We start from the raw sequence: 10,237 nt of genomic DNA, 5'->3' as shown, positions 1-10,237 counted from the left end.
GATCGTTTATAACTCGCAAACCAATTAACCAGTTTCAATGAAATTTTCAGAACGTATATAATTTATACGAGTTTACCAAACTAAATTGGCCCAGCTAAAAAAAGTTGTAAAAATCAATTTTTACTATTGTTTTTTTTTTTTGCACATCATTTAGTAAACCAATGCTTCTAATTGCTTACAGAACATCAGGTGGTTTGGTACAATTATAAATGAGTTATTCTGTTTTAAAGAGCGTACGAACATTTTCGTGGGCCACTGTATATACTATGCACCGATTGTTTCTTCAGGAACGATGGACTACCGCGAATTCGGTACATTTCATTTGGTCCCGGGCCGCGATCAGATCGAGCTGAATCGGATCGTTCCGTCGAGCGAGGTCGTTCAGCGGGAAACGTCTAGTCGATCCGATCGCAAGCGGTTGCCTTAATGGAAAAGAGGGTTGAAGAGGAGCGAGTGCATTGATTTACCGTTACGGAACCGGTGTGCGTTCTTTCTCTCTTTGCCCTCTCTCTTTCTCTGTCTTTCTCTCTTGTAACACGCGCCCTCGTCTCCGTTCTGTCGCCACTCGGTATCTCGACGAAGAGACACGCAAGAGACCGGATCGCGTCGATTACCCGGCGTTGATTGCTTTTTCATAGATCACTGAACACACCAGTGGATCGGCCCACGAATTTTCCATCGTTTTATGACGCCCATTGTCGTTCCTGCGACACCAAGTCGTCTCGTGGAACAGCCTCTCCACGGGATGTTACTAACGATCGCGCACAACTCTCCCGAACAAGATAGTTTCATTTATCACCGAATCTGCCGACTCGTAACATGGTGCAAATTGACAAAATTGAATTTATTCAAATTTTTCGCGGTTTTTATTGAACTTTGCGATTTTTCTTATGAAAACATTTTCATTATTTTAACAATTGTATCTTCTCAAAAAATACCCAAGTCGTCTCTGATCTGATATTAAAAAAGTTATCGTCCTTTTAACCCTTAAAATGCTGTATACCTTTTGGCAACACTAATAACGATGTGGGGTCCTCAAGGGACTGCACGTTAAAAAATTGTAGAATTGAAAATAAAAAATAGATATGTTTAATATATGTATATATTGATATAATTATGGTATAAAAACATAAAATTAAATTTTATTCTCTTTACAAAAAGATTAATACATCAAGATTCTGAACAATAGAATATACATACTCTTCATTCGTCATGGTCCAAGCAACGTACAGTTTTCTTCTCTATTATTTCTACTCTATGATCTTTGCAGATGAACGTTCGACATTCTTCACAAAGAATATTTTCTTTTCTGTCGCTAGATCTTATCTTATCTGTAATCGTGTGGGGTCTCCTGGAGATCCCAGTATGTTTACAGTTAAAAACAAAATAACGGTAATGTTTTTAGAATAGACAAATCATCCACAACACACTTGACGATGAAAAAAGAGAAAATACATAAAATATGAAAAATTACAAACAATTACTTACAAAGTTATTAAGGATAAATACTTTCTGGGGTCCCTATAGGACCCCACTCAGCATTTTAAGGGTTAAAAGCGGTGGGGGAGGGGGGGGGGGGGTTAAATGACTTGCTCCTGATTTGTTCTTTTAGAAACATTAAAATGATAAATATGATTTTTCTGAGAAATTGTTTTAGCGATCTTCTCTATCGAAGTACATATTTAAACAAAGCTGATACGAGATCAAACTAAATGCGATTTCGTCGTTATTATAAGGCAACCTACGAGTATGTCAATCGCATAAAGTGCTCGCTGGTTCTAGTGCTAATAAAATAGTTGTTCTGGCCTTCGTATCACTTAAAATAATGGAAAAGAAGACGCGCTTTCGAGCATCTTCGACAGTTGCGAGCTCTAGAATATTTTTCGAAACGAAGGATAATAATTGGTTCTCGGATGAGAATGGTGTTTCACGGATAGAGTCACCGCGCTCCAATATTTCCTCTGTACGATCGTCTGAACGTCTGAAGCACGAGAAAAAGGGGAGAAATATTGGAAGACGCAACCCCATCGAAAGCCCGGGAATATCCGTCTGGAAAGCGTCCGAGGGAGGAGAAAGAGGGAAAGAGGAAGAAAGAGAGAGAGACTGGAGAACATCGAGGAGCACAGAAGCCACGAACTTTTGAACGATCAGCATCGAGAGGAGAGAAGGGCGAGGCTAAGCCGAGCTAAGAATGCGGGGGAGAGAGCGAACACAGCAAGCGGCGTGGAGAGTAGGGCACGGATGGTGAACAGCTGCCAGTGCCTATGGTGGCCGTTTTGTGTGAACGTGCCCCCATAACCCCCATACTCCCCCTTTCGGCCATTCCCTCTCGTTCCCGTTCGCTCCCGCAGCAATGGCGACCGTAAGCCCTCGTGTATACAGTCATCCATCTATCCCTGGCTGTGTGCTCTCCCCGGTTGCAAAGAATAAAGGCGCGCTCGCGACCCGCCCCTGCAACTGTACAAGCTTGTTCTCTCCCTTGCTAATCTACGTGTCCGATCGAGCCGAAAATTCTCTCCCCGAGGACCACGTTTCCTCCAGAACCTTTTCCACACTGGCCCATACAACGCTTTCACGTTCGCATTGTATCTGAAAACTTCACGTCTAAATATCATTTTTTATTCAGGGCTCTTTAACGTGTTAATGTTCTCCTCCAAAAATATATACTAAATTTCTCTCAATGTCCATTCCTTGCTCGCCAATATATTAATTTATAGTCTTTATCTTCTCGATAACGCAGCGACGGAGGTTTTTCATTAGTCGAAACCGCTAGATAAAATATCAAGCTGGGCCGCAATCGCCCCCAAATTTCCTATTTTTATGTTTGCGGGGCATAATTTCCATTATTCGCTAGAACTGCGCCAGCTACATGCTGCCGAATAATGCAAATTACGCCTCGTAAACGTAAAAATAGGACTTTTGGGGGAGACAGCGGTCTAGATTGATCTTTTATCTAGCGCAGGGGGGTTCTTAAACTTATACATATATGTATAATCCGAGCCCCTCCCTCCTTGAACAACATTTTTTTTTGCGGACCTCATCCCAACCCTAGGGATTTTTCTTATTTGAATAACAGCGAAAAGTGTTGGGGGATGTAAAGTTCATGTCAAAATTGTTTCGCGATCCTGTGAACGAGACTCTACCCCCATAAACTGAGAATTTGTGCAAATAGTACAAAAAGTTTTACATAATCAGTTGTAGTAATCAATTAAAGTAAAAATTAAACGTCGGTATTCATTTTGGTTGGCCACGCGAGGGTTAAATTTATACGATGTAGATAGTGCTTGGAGAATACCCACGCAAGGTTCGATTTCCCGTCGCCGGGTTTGTCTCCGTGTGGGCATCGAGACTGTTACCGGAAAAATTTTGCCGAGACGTTTATCGTCTCGAGGATCCGAGTCCATTGACGACGACGCAGAGCGAGTCACGTAGTCGGGATACAGGGGTGGTCACGTTTATTACGCAACCCGAACACGTGGTCGGAATATATCCGAAGAGCTGCTCGTATTTGTCCGAGCGAACATAAATCTTGCCCGAGGTCCTCGAGCCTTGACGAGGCGGGCTCGCGACAGGACTCTTTCCTGGGTCGTGTCTCGAGGATTCCGATGATCGACGGACCCGCCTCTCTCTCGCCCAGGCATCGAAATTCCTGCTCGAATACCTTGAATTTGCTTGCTCTATCTCCCTCTCTCTCTCTCCCTTAACCCCTGCGCAGTGTGTTGAACGGCCATTCGATTTTACACTGTTAGTACAGTAGTGTCTCGATACATGGAAATCTGCTAGATTATTAACAGTTTACCTACCGGAAGATTATTAATAGGATTTTTAATACTTGTGCTGTGTCAAAAGGACGTCTAGGAAACGTTATTGAGGGTGGCTTGTTGGTTCACAATTAAAATCGCTGTTGAAGGATCCTCTAAAAAGTGTTTAGACCAAAAGAAAACTTAGAGAACGTGTTATTGGGAGTGGCTTGTTGGTTCACAATTAAAATTGCTGTTGAAGGATCCTCTAAAAAGTGTTTAGACCAAAAGAAAACTTAGAGAACGTGTTATTGGGAGTGGCTTGTTGGTTCACAATTAAAATCGCTGTTGAAGGATCCTCTAAAAAGTGATTAGCCTTGGAATAATGTGTTCAGGTATGAGACAGACTTTTAAAAATTACGCAATAATCACTGGTAGGAAATAGAATGTGATAGAATGATTATTAAAATTTCAAAATTGTACTGATCATACGGATTATGCGACAGGAGGCTTGGGAAGAAGTCAGTCACCAATAAAAAATATCTCTCGTTCATACACTGTTCTTCGATCTGTAAATCTTCTTAGTCCTCGAATGATTTCTCTGTGAAACTTTGATCAACATACCCGCGGCGGTTTTCCGATCGGAACTACACCAAACACGACACAGTTTGGATCGTCTCTACTAGTTTAATTCACGATTCTGTAGACGGTAGGCGTGGCTCGACTCGAGTAGGCGTGGTCTCGTGGCCCGTCGCGGATCCAGATCAGAGTTTCCCGCAACAGTTTGACAAAAATTGTCTTCCCCGTTCCACTGTCGACGAATTTATGAGGCTAACGAGCAACGACACATACACACGAGAGACGGGGAATGCGGTGTAGTCGTGCGATCGCATTAGCCGGGACCAATTACTGTAATTAACTGTAATTAATTAGAAGCGGTCGGACACCGTCGTGGTCACTCGATTCAAAGGTCTACCGCTGGAGGGGCTTTAGTGTCTCGTTCTTTCGCGCCCAAGTCGAAAATGACGCGGAGTAACACGTGGTTTCGTAGTTATAATATGTTGTTATTAGATGATTGCATAAGTTCGTGTCCGATTTGAAAATAAAATTCAATGGTTAAATTTTAACGATTTGGTTAAAGGTTGGTTAAATTAAAATTAGAAAATGGTCAAATTTTCTACAATTAGAAAAGAATGTATATGTATAATTGATTAGTCAAGTTGTATTCATTAAAATTTAATCATTACTTTTATTTTCAAATCGGGCACGAACTTATGCAATCATCAATATAATTATATATTTATCTTTTTTCTTAAGAATTCTATTATTCATCATTTTTCTCATGAATGCATAAAATCCAGTCTAATGGCAGTAGAAAGTATGTTTGACAAACATAAACTATTAAAATAGAATAAACACCTGGTTTTCGCGATCGAGTTCGTTTCGTTCTTCTCTTCTCGGCCGCGCCCGGGAAAACGCGAGAACCCGATGCAGACAACCCCTCCCTTCGGCCGATATTTTTGGTTGCGTAAATATTTTACGACGCCACGTTCGAACGCGTCGCGTTTTTAACGAACTCGTTTTTCAGACGATATATGCGATCCGCCCACCGATTCGCCCGTCTCTTCCCTTCCTTCTTCGTCCTGCTTCCTAATTGAGAAAGATCGTATTGACCCTCGGACGCGTCCGGAAACCTGTTTCTCGGTAGTCGAAATTCTATTTTTCTTTTTCGTATACACGTTGCTATTAAAAATCGTAGCGCGCAGTGTAATATTCAGAGACGACTCCACTCCTTTCCTGTAAAACTGCTTAAAAAAGAAACATTTTAATAGTGAAGGTAAGCCACGAAATAGATGGTCGAATGTGTTAACTAAAACACTAAAATACTGAAATAATTTGGACCACAGATTGAGACTTGTCTCCCCACTCTACCTACTGTTCTCCCACGCTTCCTCCTGGTCACGTGACACGCTCCGCCCCCGTCGTGCGTACGTCACAGCGTCACGTGATTCGATTCTTGCGGAGAGGGGCTTTTTCTCTTGATCTACAGGGAAGAAACGGTCTTTGTAGAAGATAGGGCGCTTCTTTTCCTACCTTTCTGCGCTCCCAAAAAATTCTGATCCCTTTCCGGGAACGATGCACCGAGATTAGGGGAGGGGATTGCGAAAGGAAAGGTCCTCGTGACCACGTTGTCACGGATTTTCCTGGTCCGTGGCTCGTCAACGGGGACGTGGCTTAATCCATTATGTAGCTACTGTGTCGGCTCTTCGTGGCGGCTTTTCAAGCCCACACTCACCACCTCTCTTTCTCCTGTTCGAGCAAACAGCGATATTACTCGACCAACAACGACCACCACTGCGGAACGCCTCTCGGAAGGAACGAGGAGTAGTCCGCATTTCGCGTGCTACGGTTCACAAAGCCGGAATGGAAGCTGAATAGGGAACGAGGAGGAAATGTGATGCGCTGACCGACAATACGCGAAAACGCTGGAACAGCTTGCCTGTGAACCAGACCTAGGATAAGAACGCGAGGAAAGTGGAAAGACTACCAGCATTTCTATCCTCGGAATGGACTGGCTCCGCGACAGAGATCCAATCTCGATCCTCGCTGGAAATTGATCGTCGGTGCTCACCGCGTCGTTTCATTCGCCGACAATTTTCTTGCGTCGCTGCACCTCGTTTACGCGGAACCAATTAATGCTAAGCCTCGTATTCATGCGAACCCATTCCGGTTTTCGAAGCTGTTTTCGGAAATTTTTTCACGGGAAACCATTGAACCTTCTGCGTCGAGATTTTGCACATATATTTGCTGGTGTTTGAGGTACACTGTTGATTTTTTCCGAGTGAAAATGGTCGAAACCACACGAGTTGTGTACCGGGTGTTCGCGCTGACACGATTTAGTTTGCAAAAATGACGAGGCTTTCTTTATTTCGATTTTCTGCGATTTTTACAACAATACGTGCTTGGATACGGAATTTTCTCGAATCAATTTCCACGCGAGCAACTTCAGAATTTCAATAATTGTGAAATGAAAAATATAAAACCGGCACTGGTACGTTTAATGTTAATTACGTGGAACATGCAAAATTTGACGACTTACGCAAGATTTTGAAGACTGTTTTCTTCCCAACTTTTCGGGTCAAACACCCCAGTTTGTGCGACGGTGGCGAGCGTCGACCGTGGGACGGCTTGTTGGCTCGTTTCCTTCTATCTTCCTTTTCCCTCAATTTCCAACGTTCTCGCGAATGAATAAATGACCGGTGGACAGCGACGATTCAACTCGAGCACAATGCCGCGATTACGGAGCGATGCGGTCGCGCCTTTGTGGCCGTTTTAACTCGATCAACTCGGCGAGGCGAGGCGAGGCGAAACGTGTGCGTTAAGATTAGACATTAGACCCTCGACTACGTCTGCCGCGGCTACGGCCGTGAACGTCTTTTCAGGGTGATCCACGTCACCCTAAAATAGTTGTCGCGCACGCAGCTCGTGCTCTCAAGGTGAAGGTTGGTGTTCTGGAGGGTGACGCGCCGACAGATTGAAGTCCTCGTCGAAGGGGTGACTCGCGTCGAAAAATCGATTCCGACTCTCTCTCTCTGCCACCGTGAACCCGATACATACACACATGCACACGGTCTTTCCGATTCGGGAATCGCTGCCGATTGCAGTTTATTCAAAATTTCCACGTCACTCGGTAATTCTTCCAACTTCTCAAAGAAATTCAAATTTGTATAGGTTAGACAGCGGATTTTTATGCATAATTAAAATCTTCTACATGAATTGCAACACAAACTGGAATAATATAAAAATTTATTTTCCTTCTTAATGTACAGAGTGGGTGTACACAAAATATTCGTACACCTTTTAACAACTAATAACTTTTTTATAATTGTACCAAGCGACCTGATTTTTTTATAATCAATTAGAAGCATTGGTGTGCGAAGTGATATGCAAAAAAGATTTTCCAAAAATTATAATTTACAAGGTTACGTGCAAAAATAAAAAAGGCATTTTTTAAAACTTTTTTATTTGGGCCCTTAATGAAAATTTTATATGTTTTGTGTAGATCTCTATGTTATTTATACACATGTTGAAAATTTCATCCTGGAACAAAAAATTCGAAATTGTAGGAACACTGTGAAAATTGAAGATGTTAATATATGATTTCTCGATTCCATTTGAATTTCTATTTCTTGAAATCGACGCAGACAATTTCTATTTATCATAAAGATCCGCAATCTACTCCTTATTGTCTGTTTTATAAATTCTCGAATACCTCAATGATTTAAAAGTCCACGGCGCAGCGAAAACTGTTCGAAGAGGTACTGCTGGTCCACGCGAAGATTGACTCATTGAATTTGCAACTGCCCACCAGCGTCTCCCGCTATCCGTTCTCTGCGGTTCCAATGGTTTGTCCGGCATAATAATCGAACAATGAGTCGTCGGCCCACGGAGACTGACCGGGCCCGGGGAAAAAGGTCTAGAAACACTGATGCCATCGTCGGCGGTTCGCCGAGTCCGGAAGCGGGATCGTGTAAAATACGGATAGTATCCAGCCAACTAGAGAAAACACAGAGACAAAAAAAACAGCTCTATAGCAGCAGAAGTTTGAAATGTTGCGCGTTTACGAGCACACAGAGGATACACATTAGGCGTGTCCCCCCTGAACCCCATAGTCAACCGAGCATGGCGAAACCGGAACTTGAATATATCAGGCTCGCTGCCATTTAACTTCCATCCCGGTGCAGAAGCCAGTCGAACGTAGCCGCCGTGAAATGGAAATCCGCCCGCAGACCTCGGGGCGCGCCGGACAATTTCTATCGACGGCCATTTTGAGCCTTGGTGCCGGACCGTGCACGAACAATTACAGAATTTTCCCGCTATCGGTCCCTTTTCTCCATTTTATTCCGTGTTTTCAATTTCGTGCCATTTCTCGATCGATTCACGATCAATTTCAGGATTTTTCCACTTTCATTCTCTTTTTTTAATATGACCAGATCAGGGGAATTGAATCGAGGGGAAAGGTTACCCCCTCTCTGCCAGTTTCGGGTTAGTCACGTGACATTGTGACGCATGCAAGAGAGAGACGAAACGCGTCACGTGACAGGGCGTAAGCGTGGGGGAATAGCGTCGTGGAAGGGGAAGGTAGAGTGGGGACACAAGACTTTTTAATCTGGCGACTCCGGCCATAAGCGCTGCCATTTGGAATAGCCTTTTAATTTTTCCAAGCTTCTTTTTTAAGGGGAGAATTATTATTATTAGGTTGGCAACTAAATTCGCGTCCCTTTGTTTCGTAATTCTTTTATTGTATCATTATAACCTCATTCAGTGACCATTCCTTTTGAACAGTACATTGGAAAAGCTTTGAATTTTTCGATTCATTACTCGGGCTTAAAAAATAAATTTGGAGGTCGCGAACTTAGTCGGTAACCTAATAGATATATGTTTGTATTTAGAGTGCGGATTTTTATACATTTGCTTATGAAAATGTTCGAAATCTCCGGAGAAAACTGTGGACTCACCGATTGCGATCGAATTAAGATAGATCAAGTGCTCGTCATAGTCTTCGGCGTCTCACACTCGCAGTGCCGCAATTTTCCAGCTTTCATTCTCTGTCGAACAGCTCCGTTCGGAACAGATTCGTCGATTTTGCGCACGAGCGAGATCCCTCTTTTTATACCGATCGCGCTCGGATCTGGGGTGGTCTCAGGCTCGATCCACTTCTGCATCGAGTGTTCCTCGTTCGTCTTCGGCGTCGACCTTGCAGTCGCTGCACCGCCGCGTTCGCAACCTTAACCTTAACCTCGAGCGCCGACTGCGCACGGTGGCACGCGCTCGCTCTCGCGCGCCTACACTATTTTAAGGCCGCGTTTCTGCGAGCCGACTCCGAGAAACCTCGCATCCTCCCAACGGGATCGCGGTATATACCGTTTCGCGTTACGCTTCGTTCAAAATCCGCGAGTTGCCGGTTTTGATCTCGGCTCATCGGAGCTCGCTCTGCCCCTTTCGACGCGGGGACGACGCACACTGGGATATTTGGCCCGAAAAGGCGGGAAAATATCGATTCAACATGTTGCGTCAGTCGTACAGCTTTTGCTGTCCGACGTAGTTAAAGGTCTGAAGAATACGGTTCCTATATTGTTTCCTTTTTCATTTGTTCATTCGCGAAGTACTCTACAGGGTGTCTCAGGTGAAAGAGGCCATCTAAATGTCTCCTTTACTTTTAATGGCACACAAAATATTAATGGCATAATTTAAGTGGTAAAAGGAGGAATATTATTGCAGGACAATCTTTTTTGTCCGGTTATATTCTTATAGTTTTTTCAAGGTTATCGTTATCTTTTTTATCGGGAAAACTAATTTTTTTATTTCATCTTATAGCGGCTGAGAAAATACATTTGAATATGCTTTTGAGTCATTAACAAGATGGAATAAAAAAGAATAAGTTTTCCCGATAAAAAATCACAATGACAAAAATTGTTCTGATATTCCTCCTTCGG

The 10,237-nt window shown here is 43.3% G+C and overlaps 1 long non-coding RNA gene across 1 annotated transcript; it reads right to left on the bottom strand.

The window, feature by feature from the left end:
- Positions 1-9,739, bottom strand: LOC143217359 (uncharacterized). Its single transcript, XR_013010787.1, has 3 exons — positions 9,260-9,739; positions 8,014-8,297; positions 1-7,841 (listed from the first exon to the last, which is right to left on the bottom strand). It is a non-coding gene; the product is annotated as an uncharacterized LOC143217359 (long non-coding RNA).
- Positions 9,740-10,237: the final 498 nt, after the last annotated feature.

The sequence above is a fragment of the Lasioglossum baleicum genome, chromosome 16 (assembly GCF_051020765.1).
Source record: "Lasioglossum baleicum chromosome 16, iyLasBale1, whole genome shotgun sequence".
NCBI lineage: Eukaryota > Metazoa > Arthropoda > Insecta > Hymenoptera > Halictidae > Lasioglossum > Lasioglossum baleicum.
Note: the sequence above shows the minus strand (reverse complement) of the source record. Positions and strands in the feature narration are given on the sequence as shown.